Here is a 14,259-nt window from a genome sequence, read left to right on the forward strand (position 1 = left end):
TTTCAAGTGTTCAGGTCTAAGTGTAAGGATGGTTCTCCTGCCTTCCTAAGGCAGCTTTTCAAGTGTTCAGGTCTAAGTGTAAGGATGGTTCTCCTGCCTTCCTAAGGCAGCTTTTCAAGTGTTCAGGTCTAAGTGTAAGGATGGTTCTCCTGCCTTCCTAAGGCAGCTTTTCAAGTGTACAGGTCTAAGTGTAAGGATGGTTCTCCTGCCTTCCTAAGGCAGCTTTTCAAGTGTACAGGTCTAAGTGTAAGGATGGTTCTCCTGCCTTCCTAAGGCAGCTTTTCAAGTGTTCAGGTCTAAGTGTAAGGATGGTTCTCCTGCCTTCCTAAGTCAGCTTTTCAAGTGTACAGGTCTAAGTGTAAGGATGGTTCTCCTGCCTTCCTAAGGCAGCTTTTCAAGTGTTCAGGTCCAAGTGTAAGGATGGTTCTCCTGCCTTCCTAAGGCAGCTTTTCAAGTGTTCAGGTCCAAGTGTAAGGATGGTTCTCCTGCCTTCCTAAGGCAGCTTTTCAAGTGTACAGGTCTAAGTGTAAGGATGGTTCTCCTGCCTTCCTAAGGCAGCTTTTCAAGTGTTCAGGTCTAAGTGTAAGGATGGTTCTCCTGCCTTCCTAAGGCAGCTTTTCAAGTGTACAGGTCTAAGTGTAAGGATGGTTCTCCTGCCTTCCTAAGGCAGCTTTTCAAGTGTTCAGGTCTAAGTGTAAGGATGGTTCTCCTGCCTTCCTAAGGCAGCTTTTCAAGTGTTCAGGTCTAAGTGTAAGGATGGTTCTCCTGCCTTCCTAAGGCAGCTTTTCAAGTGTACAGGTCTAAGTGTAAGGATGGTTCTCCTGCCTTCCTAAGGCAGCTTTTCAAGTGTTCAGGTCCAAGTGTAAGGATGGTTCTCCTGCCTTCCTAAGGCAGCTTTTCAAGTGTACAGGTCTAAGTGTAAGGATGGTTCTCCTGCCTTTCTAAGGCAGCTTTTCAAGTGTTCAGGTCTAAGTGTAAGGATGGTTCTCCTGCCTTCCTAAGGCAGCTTTTCAAGTGTACAGGTCTAAGTGTAAGGATGGTTCTCCTGCCTTCCTAAGGCAGCTTTTCAAGTGTTCAGGTCTAAGTGTAAGGATGGTTCTCCTGCCTTCCTAAGGCAGCTTTTCAAGTGTACAGGTCTAAGTGTAAGGATGGTTCTCCTGCCTTCCTAAGGCAGCTTTTCAAGTGTTCAGGTCTAAGTGTAAGGATGGTTCTCCTGCCTTCCTAAGGCAGCTTTTCAAGTGTTCAGGTCTAAGTGTAAGGATGGTTCTCCTGCCTTCCTAAGGCAGCTTTTCAAGTGTTCAGGTCTAAGTGTAAGGATGGTTCTCCTGCCTTCCTAAGGGAGCTTTTCAAGTGTTCAGGTCTAAGTGTAAGGATGGTTCTCCTGCCTTCCTAAGGCAGCTTTTCAAGTGTTCAGGTCTAAGTGTAAGGATGGTTCTCCTGCCTTCCTAAGGCAGCTTTTCAAGTGTTCAGGTCTAAGTGTAAGGATGGAGGGTTGGTGAGATTGCTTCCTAGCATTCATAGCAGCCACCCCTTTTTTCCAGGTTTATTGAGATGTAACTGACATATAACATTGTGTAAGTTGATACTTTGTGATGATTTGATACGGGTATGTTTTGCAAGATGTTTACCACAATAGGGTTAGTTAACACATCCTTCACTTCACATAATTACCATTTTGTTGTTGTTGTTACAGTGAGAACACGTAAGATTTACTCTCTCAGCCACATTCAAGTATACAATACAGTATTGTTAGACAGTACATGCTGTACGTTAGATCCCCAGAAATTATTCCTCTTATAACTGGAAGTTTGTACCCTTTGACCACCTTCACTCATTTCCCCCACCACCCAGCCCCTGGCAGCCACCAATGTACTCTCTATTTCTATGAGCTCAGCTTTTTTAGATTTCACATGTAAGTGAGATCATACAGTATTTGTCTCTCTGTCTGAACTTTTCACTTAGCATAATGCCCTCAAGGTCCATCTATGTTGTTGCAAACTGCAGCATTTTCTTCTCTTTCTATAGCTGAATAATATTCCATTTTGTGTGTGTGTGTATATATATATAAATATAATATATATTTATATATATATATAATATATATCACATTTTCTTTATCCATTCTTCCATCAGTGGATATTTAGGTTGTTTCCATGTCTTGGCTGTTGTGAATAATGCTGCAATGAACATGCGAGTGCAGATACAAGATAGTGATTTCATTTCCTTTGGATGAATACCCAGAAGTGGGATTGCTGGATCATATGGTAGTTCTATTTTTAATTTTTTGAAGAACCTCCATACCATTTTCTATAGTGGCTGTACCAATTTACATTTCCACCAGTACTGCACTTGGGTTCCCTTTTCACCATATCTTTGCCAATACTTGTTATTTCTTTTCTTTTTGATAATAGTCATTGTAAGAGGTGTGAGGTGACATCTCATTGTGGTTTTGATTTGCATTTTTCTGATATTAGTGATGGTGAGCATTTTTTCCTGTATTTGTTAGCCATTTGTATGTCTTCTTTGGTAAAATATCTATTCATGTTCTCTGCCCCTTTTTAAATTGGATCTTTTGGGTCTTTGCTACTGAGTTTTACATGTTCCTTATGTATTTTAAGTATTCAGTATTAACCCCTTATTTGATATATGGTTTGCAAATATTTTCTCCCGTTCTGTAAGTTGCCTCTTCATTTTGTTGATTGTTTCTTTGGCTGTGCAGAAGCTTTGTTTTTGATGTAGTCCCTCTACAAATATAGTGTCACTTGTTTATTTTTGCTTTTGTTGCTTGTGCTTTTGATGTCATATCCAAAAAATTATTACCAAGACCACCGTCAAGGACATTTTTCCCCATGTTTTTTTCTAGGAGTTTTAAGGTTTCAGATCTTACATTTTAGTCTTTATTCCATGTCGAGTTAATTTTTGTGACTGGTGTGAGATAGGAGTCCAAATTCATTCTTTTGCATGTGAATATCCAGTTTTCTCAACACCATTTACTGAAGTGACTATCCTTTCCTCATTGAGTGTTTTTGGGTCCTTGTCAAATATTAGTTGACTGTACATGACAGCCACCTTTTATTAAACATTTACTTTGTACCTTGCACTACACTAAGTAATTTTCATGCATTATCTCATTTAATCATCACACCTCTCTAAGGAGTAGCTGTTACTATTGCTCACCTAACACGCTTACTTAAAAACTTACTTTTACTATTATCAAGATAATGCATGTTCACACATATATTTTTTTATTCTTCTGTTAAATTATTTTCTTAGGATAATTTTCAGAAGTGGAATTACTGGGTCAAAGAATATAAAACTTTTAAAGCCATCAATAACTTTTTTCTAGGCTCACTTGGAGGACTTGTTTGCTCCCTTTCTTCATAGTCAACTTTTCTATTAAAAAATAAAAGTGGGCTCCTTCCCTTCCTGATGACCTGCCCAGCCTAGAGCCTGACAGACAGTAGATCCTTAATAAATATTTACTTTATGACTACCAAATATATTTAGAGTATCTTATCTAAAAGCCCATCTAAGAAAAATGAGTAGGGACTTCCCTGATGGTCCAGTGGCTAAGACTCCGCACTCCCAATGCAGGGGGCCAGGGGTTGATCCCTGGTCAGGGAGCTAGATCCCACAAGCTGCAACTAAAGATCCCGCATGCCACAACAAAGATCCCGTAGGCGGCAACGAAGATCCCGCCTGCCACAGCTAAGACCCAACACAGCCAAACAAATAAATAAATATTTTTTAAAAAAAGAAAGAAAGAAAAATGACTGTCTGTTTTTAATGAAGGTTCAAGGATGGGGCTTCAAGGAATTGCCTGATTTTAATTGAACTCATTTGTTCATTCATTCATTCATCTATAGTTTTTCTTCTTGCAAACAAGACCTTGGACTTCCCTGGTGGTCCAGTGGTCAGGACTCGGTACTTTCACTGCCATGACCCCAGGTTCAATCCCTAGTCGGGGAACTAAGATCCCGCAAGTTGCACAATACGGCAAAACAACAACAACAACAACAAAACCTTAAGGTGGCTTAGTAAGTTGCAAAAACAAATAGCAAGACAAAATATATTCCATATAAGAAAGGTAAAGCAAAGGGACTATAAGGGTAGGAAAATGGAGTCAAGAGTGAGGAAATCTCAAAAAGTGCATATCATGAAGTTTTATATACAGTTGCTAATAAGGGCAAAAAACAATTTTGATTTTAAGCTCCCTGGCAACCTGAAAAAAAGATGAGAATGTGATCAGTTGCAACAATATTTGCACTGTTCATAGGCAAAAACAGTCTGGTTACTTAGGGAAATCACCACCTTTCCTGGAGATAAAACTTGACATAGCCCATTGACAGATGAATGGATAAAGAAGTTGTGGTACATATATAAAATGGAATATTACTCAACCATAAAAAGGAATGAAATTGGGTCATTTGTTGAGACGTGGATGGATCTAGAGACTGTCATACAGAGTGAAGTAAGTCAGAAAGAGAAAAACAAATATCATATATTAATGCATGTATGTGGAACCTAGAAAAATGGTACAGATGAACCAGTTTGCAGGGCAGAAGTTGAGACACAGATGTAGAGAACAAACATATGGACACCAAGGGAGGAAAGCCGTGCGGGAGTGGGGATGGTGGTGTGATGAATTGGGCGATTGGGATTGACATGTATACACTGATGTGTATAAAATGGATGACTAATAAGAACCTGCTGTATAAAAAAGTAAATAAAATAAAATTCAAAAATTCAAAAAAAAAAAAAACTTGACATAAATTTCTGCTGTGCTTTCTCTGACTGCAAATCTTGTGAACAATGTCACCTCCAACAGCATCCTCCTTATAGTAAGCATGGAGATAAATTTTGAAGGGCTATTTCTTATAGTGCCTATAATAAAGGCTGAGAACATTACAGCCACGTACAGTTCAGTAAAGGCAAAGGATGATGATGATGATGATGCCCAGAAGATAAGCAACTCTCCTGGTTTTATTGAATCTATGCTTCTTTTATTTAAGGGATCCCGTGTGAAAGTTCTTAATCTAAGGTTCATGGACAACATTTAGAGTATTTAAATTCTCTGAAATTGTATGCAAAACTATTGTGTCACTTTGAGGGATTATGACATGTCAAGGTAGATTCGGCAGTTGCAACAAATGTACCACTATGATGGGGAATGTTGACAATGGGGGAGGCTATGCATGTGTGGGGCATGGAGTATATGGGAAATCTCTGTATCTTACTCTCAATTTTGCTGTGAACCTAAAACTGCTCTTAAAAGGTAAAGTCTTAAGAAAAAAAATTATGTCCAGGAGTAAATGCATTTTCCTGGGAAAAAGTTTAGAGCAGTAGTTCTTAAGCTTAACTGCACATTAGAGTCACCTAGGGAGCTTTAAAACTAATGGCGGGAACTTTGGATATCCTGATTTGATTGACCTTGAGGAGCCTGCACATGGCTATGTTTTAAAAGCTCACCAGGTGATTCTAATGTGCAAGGTTGCTGTGAATACAGAACACCTAACGATTTTGTGAAAATGCAGATACTGATTCAGTATATCCGGGGTTAGGCCTGAACTTCTGCATTTCTTTTTTTTTTTTTAACTCATTTTATTGAAGTATAGTTGATTTACAATGATTCTGCATTTCTAAAAAACTTCTACTGCTGCTGATCTTCAGAACATACTTTCGGTAGTAAGGCTCTAGAGCAGTAATATTCAAAGTGTGATCTGGGGATGCTTAAGGTGGAGAGAATGGCTTATTTGCATAACAAAACCAAGATATTATTTGCCTTTCTCACTACGTTGGCATTTGCACTAACGGTGCCAAAACAGTGGTGAGTAAAGCTGCTGGTGCCTTAGCACAGATCAAGGTGGCAAAACAGTGGTGAGTAAAGCTGCTGGTGCCTTAGCACAGATCAAGGTGGGTAGCACCAACCGTACTAGTATTCATTGTATTCTTTACTTCCATCTGCTTGCAATTTTTTTAAAAAGTGCAGTTTTACTTAAGAATAAATGACGAAGCAGTAAAAATTATGAATTTTATTAAATCTTGACCCCTCGGTACATGTGTCTTTATTTTGTATGACAAAATGGGAAGTGTGCATGAAGCACTTTTGTGCTGCATGTGTAAGAAGGATCGATGGCTGTCTTGAGGAAAAACATTTATGTGATTCATTGAGTTGTGATCTGAGCTGGCTGCTTTTCTCATTGACTACCATTTTTCCTTGGAAGAATGACTAACAGACCAACTCTGGCTATTCAGACTTGTGAATTTGGCTGAAATTTTCTGAAAAATGAACAAAGTGAGCCTGCGTGTCAAGGAAAATAACTGACGGGATTCCTTGCCATTGATAAAATTTGAGTTTTCAAACAAAAATTAGGATTTTGGGAAACTTGTTTTTACCACCATGAGCTCAACAGCTTCCCAGTACTTTAAAGACTTTTCTGATGATGATAAATGTGTTTTTTAAAATATTGTACAATAAAATGTGTCAACAGTTGGAAGATCTGCATAGCTCAGTGAACCAATATTTTCAAATGACCAGTGCATATTAAGTCATACATGGTTAAAAGATCCATTCAATGAGCAAGAAAGACCAATGGATTTTAATGAAACAGAGAACAAAAAGTTCATTGATATGGTTTCAGATTCTACACTGCAAGTAACCTTTAAGAAATGACTACTTGGGCTTCCCTGGTGGCGCAGTGGTTGAGAATCTGCCTGCCAATGCAGGGGACACGGGTTCGAGCCCTGGTCTGGGAGGATCCCACATGCCACGGAGCAGCTGGGCCCGTAAGCCACAATTACTGAGCCTGCGCGTCTGGAGCCTGTGCTCCGCAACAAGAGAGGCCGCGATAGTGAGAGGCCCACGCACCACGATGAAGAGTGGCCCCCGCTTGCCACAACTAGAGAAAGCCCTTGCACAGAAACGAAGACCCAACACAGCCATTAAAAAAAGAAAAAAGAAAAGAAATGACTACTTGTTGAATTTCCATACAATATCAAAAAAATAACCACAATTATCTGAAAAGGCTATTAAAGTAAGTCTCCTTTTTCCAGCTACATAGCTGTGTGAGGTCCAATATTCTTCATATACTTCACCTAAAACAATATATTGTAACAGACAATGTGCATGTATATATGGGAATCTAGCTAGAGAAGACATTAATGAAATTTGTAAAAATGTAAAACATTGACAGTCTTCTTATTACATTTTTTGGAAAATATAGGTACTTGTCATAAAAATATATTATTTATGTTAACATTTACTAATAAGTTTACATCTATTTTAAAATGAAATAATTATTTCTTTAATTTCTAATACAGTAATTATTGATAGATATAACCAACATAAACAAAAGCTCATTAATTTTTAGGACTTTTTGGTCTGAGAACTGCTGCTCTAGAACTTTCATTAAACTACAAAGAGGTCCAAGACCTCAAAATGGTTAAGAACTTCAGACTTTTAGAAAGGAATGGATGAACTGATTGCATATTCTCCACAAAGATTATTTTTCTCAGTTAAGATTTTTTTAAATAAATTTATTTATTATTGTATATTTTTGGTTGCATTGGATCTTCATTGCTGCGCACGGGCTTTCTCTAGTTGCAGTGAGTGGGGGCTACTCTTCGTTGCGGTGCGCGGGCTTCTCATTGCAGTGGCTTCTCTTGTTGCGGAGCATGGGCTCTAGGCACGCGGTCTTCAGTAGTTGTGGCACACAGGCTCAGTAGTTGTGGCGCACTAGCTTAGTTGCTTCGCGGCATGTGGGATCTTCCCAGACCAGGGCTCGAACCTGTGTCTTCTGCATTGGCAGGTGGATTCTTAACCACTGCACCACCAGGGAAGTCCCTCAGTTAAGCTATTGAAAAGTATGGAATGGCAGTGAGTTCTAGAATATTTTTCTGATAAGAAATTGGAGTACAACAGTTCTGAGCTGCCAGTTATCTACAGTCTTAATATTAACAGTTTGAAAACAACTCTTGAAGCTCAAATCCAATTCCATTTCCTAATATGATATACAAAAATCTTTATGAACCATGCTTTACAAGAATTAACCAATTTAATTCATGACAACCCTGGTAGGTACTCTTCTTTTTTTTTTTTTTTTCCAATAAATTTATTTATTTATTTCTGGCTGCATTGGGTCTTCGTTGCTGGGTGCGGGTTTCTCATTGTGGTGGCTTCTCTTGTTGCGGAGCATGGGCTCTAGGGACGTGGGCTTCAGTAGTTGTGGCTCTCTGGCTTCAGTAGTTGTGCCTCACGGGCTCTAGAGCACAGGCTCAGTAGTTGTGGTGCATGGGCTTAGTTGCTCTGTGGCATGTGGGATCTTCCCAGACCAGGGCTTGAACCCGTGTCCCCTGCATTGGCAGGCGGATTCTTAACCACTGCACCACCAGGGAAGCCTGGGAGGTACTCTTATTATGTCTGATTTGTACATTTTGTTGAATGAATGAATGAGTGACTACATGAGTAAATAAACTTAAATTTTTTACCTGTAAGCAAGTCTAATTTATTATAGTAAAGGGTTCTCAATAATGCTCTACTCATCCAATTAGTGATCACTTCTTATCTTTTTTTCCCTCTTTATTTGCCTATCTTCAGTTTTCATCTGTGTTTTTATTACCATCTGCTTCTTTGTTTTATCTCCTGAAAAGCCCCAGAGTTAATCCTCTTCCTTCTTGGGACTTGAGATCTCTTCCCGCTAAATCTCCATGCACCTTTTGAAAATAAATACAAATAACTCAGTCTCCACCATCTAGTCCCACCTGACTTACTGCACCGCAGTGCTCATGCTCCCTATATGGGCCATGTGCTCATCCTATCAGGCAGATCTCCTCACCATCTTCTGATAACACTAATAATAACAAGAACTAACATTCACTGGGTAATTACTATGTGCTATGTGCTTTACTGAATGACCTTACTTAGTCTTCATTGGGTAGCTACAGTACTATTTTTATCATCCCTATTTTACAGATGAAAAAAATAGAAGTTTGCGGAGCTAAAATAACTTGTCCAAGTCTCATAGCTAGATAGTAATAGAGCCAGGATTTGATTTAAACCTTCCACCACCCCCCCACACAGGTCTACTGAGGTATAATTTACATATCATGAAATTAACCTATTGTAAATATACAATTCTATGATTTTTAGTAAATTTATAGAGTTGTATGACCACTGCCACAATCTGGTTTTGGAATATCTCCCTAACCCCAGAAAGCTCCCTTGCGGTCATTTGCAGTCAATTCCTGCTCCTACTCCTAGCTCCAGACAACTACTCATCAGCTGTCTCTATAGAGTTGCCCTTTGTGGAACACATGTAAATGGAATCCTACATTGCATTTAAGTGGAACATTTTGTGTCTGGCTTTTTTCACTTAGCATGATGTTTTTGAAGTTCATCCATGTTGCATAGTGTGTCAGTAGTTCATTCCTTCTTATTGCTGAACAATATCTGTTGGATGGATGGTTTATGATGGCTATCATAAACCATCACCAGCTGATGTACATTTAGGTGATTTCCACCTTGGGGCTATTATGAATAATGCCGTTATGACATTTACGTACAAATTTCTGAGTGGACACGTATATGGTCATTTCTTTTGGGTAGTTCTTCAGAATGAAATTTCTGACTCAGAGTAAGTTTATGTTGAACATTTTAAGAAACTCTCAAAATCTTCCAAAGTGGCTGTGTCATTTTATATTCCCACCAATGATGTATGAAGTTTCCAATTTCTCCATATCCTCATCAACACTTGGCATTGTCAGTCTTTTGGATTATAACCATCCTGGTGGATGTGAAGTGGCATCTCATTGTGGTTTTAATTGGCATTTCCTTAATGACTAATAATGTTGAGTATCTTTTCCTGCACTTGTTAGCCATTCATATATCTTCTTTGGTGAGAACCCATGACTACAAAGTTAATGCCTCCCAAATATGCCATACTCATTCTTGCCTCTCTGCTTTTGATAGTCTTCCTATAACCTAAAGCGCCCTGTTATTTTATGATCCCAAATTTACAATTTTTAAAAATCTAGTTCTAGATTTGCATCCCCTATAGGACTAATCCTGGCCCAACCTTTTATACATCCTATCTTCCATCCATTTTTTTTTTTTTTTTAATTTAGGCTGTGCTGGGTCTTAGTTGCAGCACTCAGGATCTTCGTTGCAGCATGCAAGATCTTTAGTTGTAGCATGCGAACTCTTAGTTGTGGCAGGAGAACTCAGTTGTGGCATGTATGCGGGATCTAGTTCCCTGACCAGGGATCGAACCCAGGCTCCCTGCTTTGGGAGCGTGGAGTCTTACCCACTGGACCACCAGGGAAGTCCCTCCCATCATATTTTGCATACAGCAAAAATCCAAAAAATGTTTATTAAGTTTATGCATGGACTTTGCCCCAGTTAAAACATGTGAATTCTACTCAATTTCTGAGCAGAACAGATCCTCAACATATATTTCTTGAAAATTGATATGGAAGATACCAAGTCGAATAGAGCACAATAAAGTTCATCATCTAGTTAATCATCTGGTACAAGGCACAGATACAGACCCAAATAATGCAAAAGTACATCTTCTGCAGTTGTGTCATCACTTCAGGCTTAAATGACACCCAAAAGCCTACTATCTATTTATGCATCGGTTTGTTTAACTATCATTTATTGAGCACCTCCAATGTATCAGCAACTGTGTAATTGCCATTGTTAGACAGATACTAGAGATAAGTAAGATCCTTCTATTTGTTCATAGCAAGATGAAGGGAAGTGATAGGTAATCAAATAATTCTAATACAATGTTAAGTGTTATAATAAAGGTAGTTCCAATGTGGGACCACAGAGGAAAATGTGTCACAAAAGAGATGACTTTGATTTGGTTCTTTAAGAAAGAATATTAGCCAAGTGAAATGTGGGGCTTCCTGGTAGGAATCTGGCCCATCTCTGGGTTTTTCTCTCACCTCAAGGAAGTCAGACTGTCAAAAAACCATATCCAATTTTGGACTCAGTTAAATAATCAGGGCACAAAATTGTCCTGGATTGACCTGAGTTCCTAGGGATATTGGAATAATGTTAACAACAGCAATTCTCTTCACCTTATCCCTCTCTGGACTCATTTCCGGGCATTATCCTCTGAGTTTTTAGGAATTGAACAGTCGTAGAAATTAACAAGGGTACAAGGGCATGAGTACTAGATAACAAATGAACCTCTAGAAAAAGGCCATCTTTAGCAATCTGAGCTCTTCAGTCCTGGAGGATAGCCTAAGAGCTGGAGGCTCTGAATTGTAAATAAAGTTAATTGTTCCAAAGTGAAACCATTAGGTTTTTAGGTCCAAAAATTCTGCCCACTTGTGTTTGGTTTTAGCCCATACTGACTGTTATTTAAGCCTTTCTTGGAGGACTTAATCTGGAAAACAGAAGTGGATGATGGGACTTCCCTGGTGGCGCAGTGGTTAAGAATCCACCTGCCAATGCAGGGGACGCGGCTTCTAGCTCTGGTCTGGGAAGATCCCACAGGCCGCGGAGCAACTAAGCCCATGTGCCGCAACTACTGAGCCTGCACTCTAGAGCCCCAAAGCCACAACTACTGAAGTCCGCATGCCTAGCCTGTGCTCCGCAACAAGAGAAACCAATGTTATGAGAAGCCCACGCACTGCAATGAAGAGTAGCCCCTGCTCTCCGCAACTAGAGAAAGCCCGCGCGCAACGAAGACCCAAAGGAGCCAAAAATAAATAATAAATGAATAAATTTATTTTTAAAAAAGTGGATGATGGCCAAGGAAACAAAGTAAACATAAATACTGAATAGTAATATTCGTCTTGGGAATTGTTATTCTGAATAACTCTAAACAGGAAGCTGTTTCTCCAGCCATTAACCTGGTGTAAAGACATAATTTCAGTCCTGACTCTGAAACCTCGGTCAAACCACTTAAATCTCCTAAATCTTAATCTCTTTATCAGAAAAATAATCTGCCTTTCATTCTTTATTGAAAGTTAAAGGAAGTAAAGTATGTAACAACCCCTGGTTATCTGCTTGATGATGGTGATGATGTTGCTAATACTAATAGCAAACATTTATTGAGCATTTTCTATGTGCCAGGCAGTGTTCCAAAGTGCTTTTTATGATAATGATTGTGATTATTTTTTTTAAATTTTATTTATTTTTGGCTGTGTTGGGTGTTGGTTGCTGCATGCGGGCTTTCTCTAGTTGCAGCGAGAGGGGGCTATTCTTTGTGTGGTGCACGGGTTTCTCATTGTGGTGGCTTCTCTTGTTGTGGAGCATGAGCTCTAGGTGCCCAGGCTTCAGTAGTTGCAGCACGTGGGCCCTAGAGTGCACCAGCTTCAGTAGTTGAGGCGCATGGCCTCAGTAGTTGCCGTGCGTAGGCTCAGTAGACGTGGCACAAGGGCTTAGTTGCTCCACGGCATGTGGGGTCTTCCCAGACCAGGGATCTAACCCGTGTGCCCTGCATTGGCAGGAGGATTCTTAACCACTGCACCACCAGGGAAGTCCTGTGATTATTTGTTGAATCACTGCTCAGCAGTACATCTATGTGAAAGACCAGTGGATTATCAATTTTCTTAGCCAGCTTGGACTGTTATAACAAGGTATGTATACTGGGTGGCTTAAACAACAGACATTGATTTCTCATAGTACTGGAGGCTGGGAAGTCCAAGATCAGGCTGTCAGCATGGTCACATTTGCAGTGAGGACTCTCTTCCTGGCTTGCAGATTACCGCCTTCTTGCTGTATTCTTACAGGGAGGTTAAGGGAAAAACTCTGGTCTCTTCTTCTTCTTATAAAGACACTAATCCCACCATGGGGGCCCCACCCTCAAAACTTTATCTAAACCTAATTACCTCCTAAAGGTCCCACTTCCAAATATCATCACATTGGAAGTTAGGGCTTCAACATATGAATTTTGAGGGGGATACAAACATTCAGTCCATAACACCATTCTAGGAATTGGTTCTCCATCTTGACTGCACATTAATCATCTAGGGAGCTTTTAAAAAATATCATTGCCTATATGCTAGACCAATTAAGTCAGAATATCTGGAGGTAGGCCCAGTTCTTCATTATAGAATAAAGGAGAGTTAGAAAGAGGTAGCATTCACATTTTTCCTAAGTAATGAGTACCCAAATTCATAAAGCCCAAGGAGCCCTGATTCACCCAATTTTCACGTCATTCCTGGATTTCTTTGTTTTTCCATATAGGAAGAAAATCCAAAGAGATACTTCTTTGATTATTTCTGTGGCTTCTGAAGAAAACATGTATCTGAAGCATGGTTAACACAGCACTTACTTTTTCACAGAGTCCTATCAGGTCTCTTATTACTAGTTTCTGGGGCAAGCTTTGAATTTCTTGTAGAGATGTTCTGTTCCAGATTGATTGATTGATTGATTTACCGTGCGGCACGCAGGCTTAGTTCCCCGACCAGAGATCAAACCCACACCTCCTGCAGTGGAAGCACAGAATCTTAACCACTGGACAGCCAGGGAAGTCCCTGGATTTATTAATTTGATTACTATATATTGACTGTATACCCAGAGCTGTGCTGGGTGGTGGGGATTTAAAGAAGAAAACAAATACTTTATTCCTAAAGAATTCACCCTCCAGGGTAAGAGACCCACACAAATAACACAGATAAAAAGTAGAAACTTTTATGTAAAAATATTGTGAAAGGTTTGAGAATGCTCATAAGGGAGCAGTTAATTATAGGCTATTAGGGAAAACTGGAGAGGGAGTATGCCATTAGCACTGGGCTTTAAGGACAAATGATAACAAAGGACGGGAGTGGGTAGAGAGGGTATTTCTGGCAGATAAATAATGTGAACAATGGGCTGAAATGTGATGGAATGTTGAGTGGTCCAGTGTCACTCAAATGTAGGGCATTTAAGGAAATTATAGAAAATGAGAATAGGATGGTAATTTCTGGTTAGATTTTAGAGGAGATAGAGATTGGAAGATGTAGTTTAAAGAGAGTAGTAAAGCTTTGAAACAGCCATTTTACAGAATGAGAAAGGGAGTTCACTAGGAATGAAGGTAGCAGTTACCATTTCTGAGCACTTACTATGTGCCAGGCAATCTGCTAAATGCAGGATATGCATTGATGAACTAGGTGGACATGGTCCCTGCCCTCATGGAGCCTCCAATCTAGGAGGGGAGGCAGAGAACCAATAGGTGTATTCTAAAAATATATAACATTATTGTTGAGATAAACCTTATGAAGAAACAAATGGTATCATGTAAAGGAATGGTTAGGGATAAAGGC

At 39.6% G+C, this 14,259-nt stretch overlaps 1 long non-coding RNA gene across 1 annotated transcript; it reads left to right on the forward strand.

Moving 5' to 3' along the window:
• The first annotated feature begins 1,452 nt into the window (after window positions 1-1,452).
• Window positions 1,453-13,267, forward strand: LOC309618661. Its single transcript, XR_014238577.1, has 2 exons — window positions 1,453-5,863; window positions 5,914-13,267. It is a non-coding gene; the product is annotated as an uncharacterized lncRNA (long non-coding RNA).
• Window positions 13,268-14,259: the final 992 nt, after the last annotated feature.

This window comes from Balaenoptera borealis (genome assembly GCF_965194805.1).
Source record: "Balaenoptera borealis genome assembly, chromosome: 20".
Lineage (NCBI taxonomy): Eukaryota > Metazoa > Chordata > Mammalia > Artiodactyla > Balaenopteridae > Balaenoptera > Balaenoptera borealis.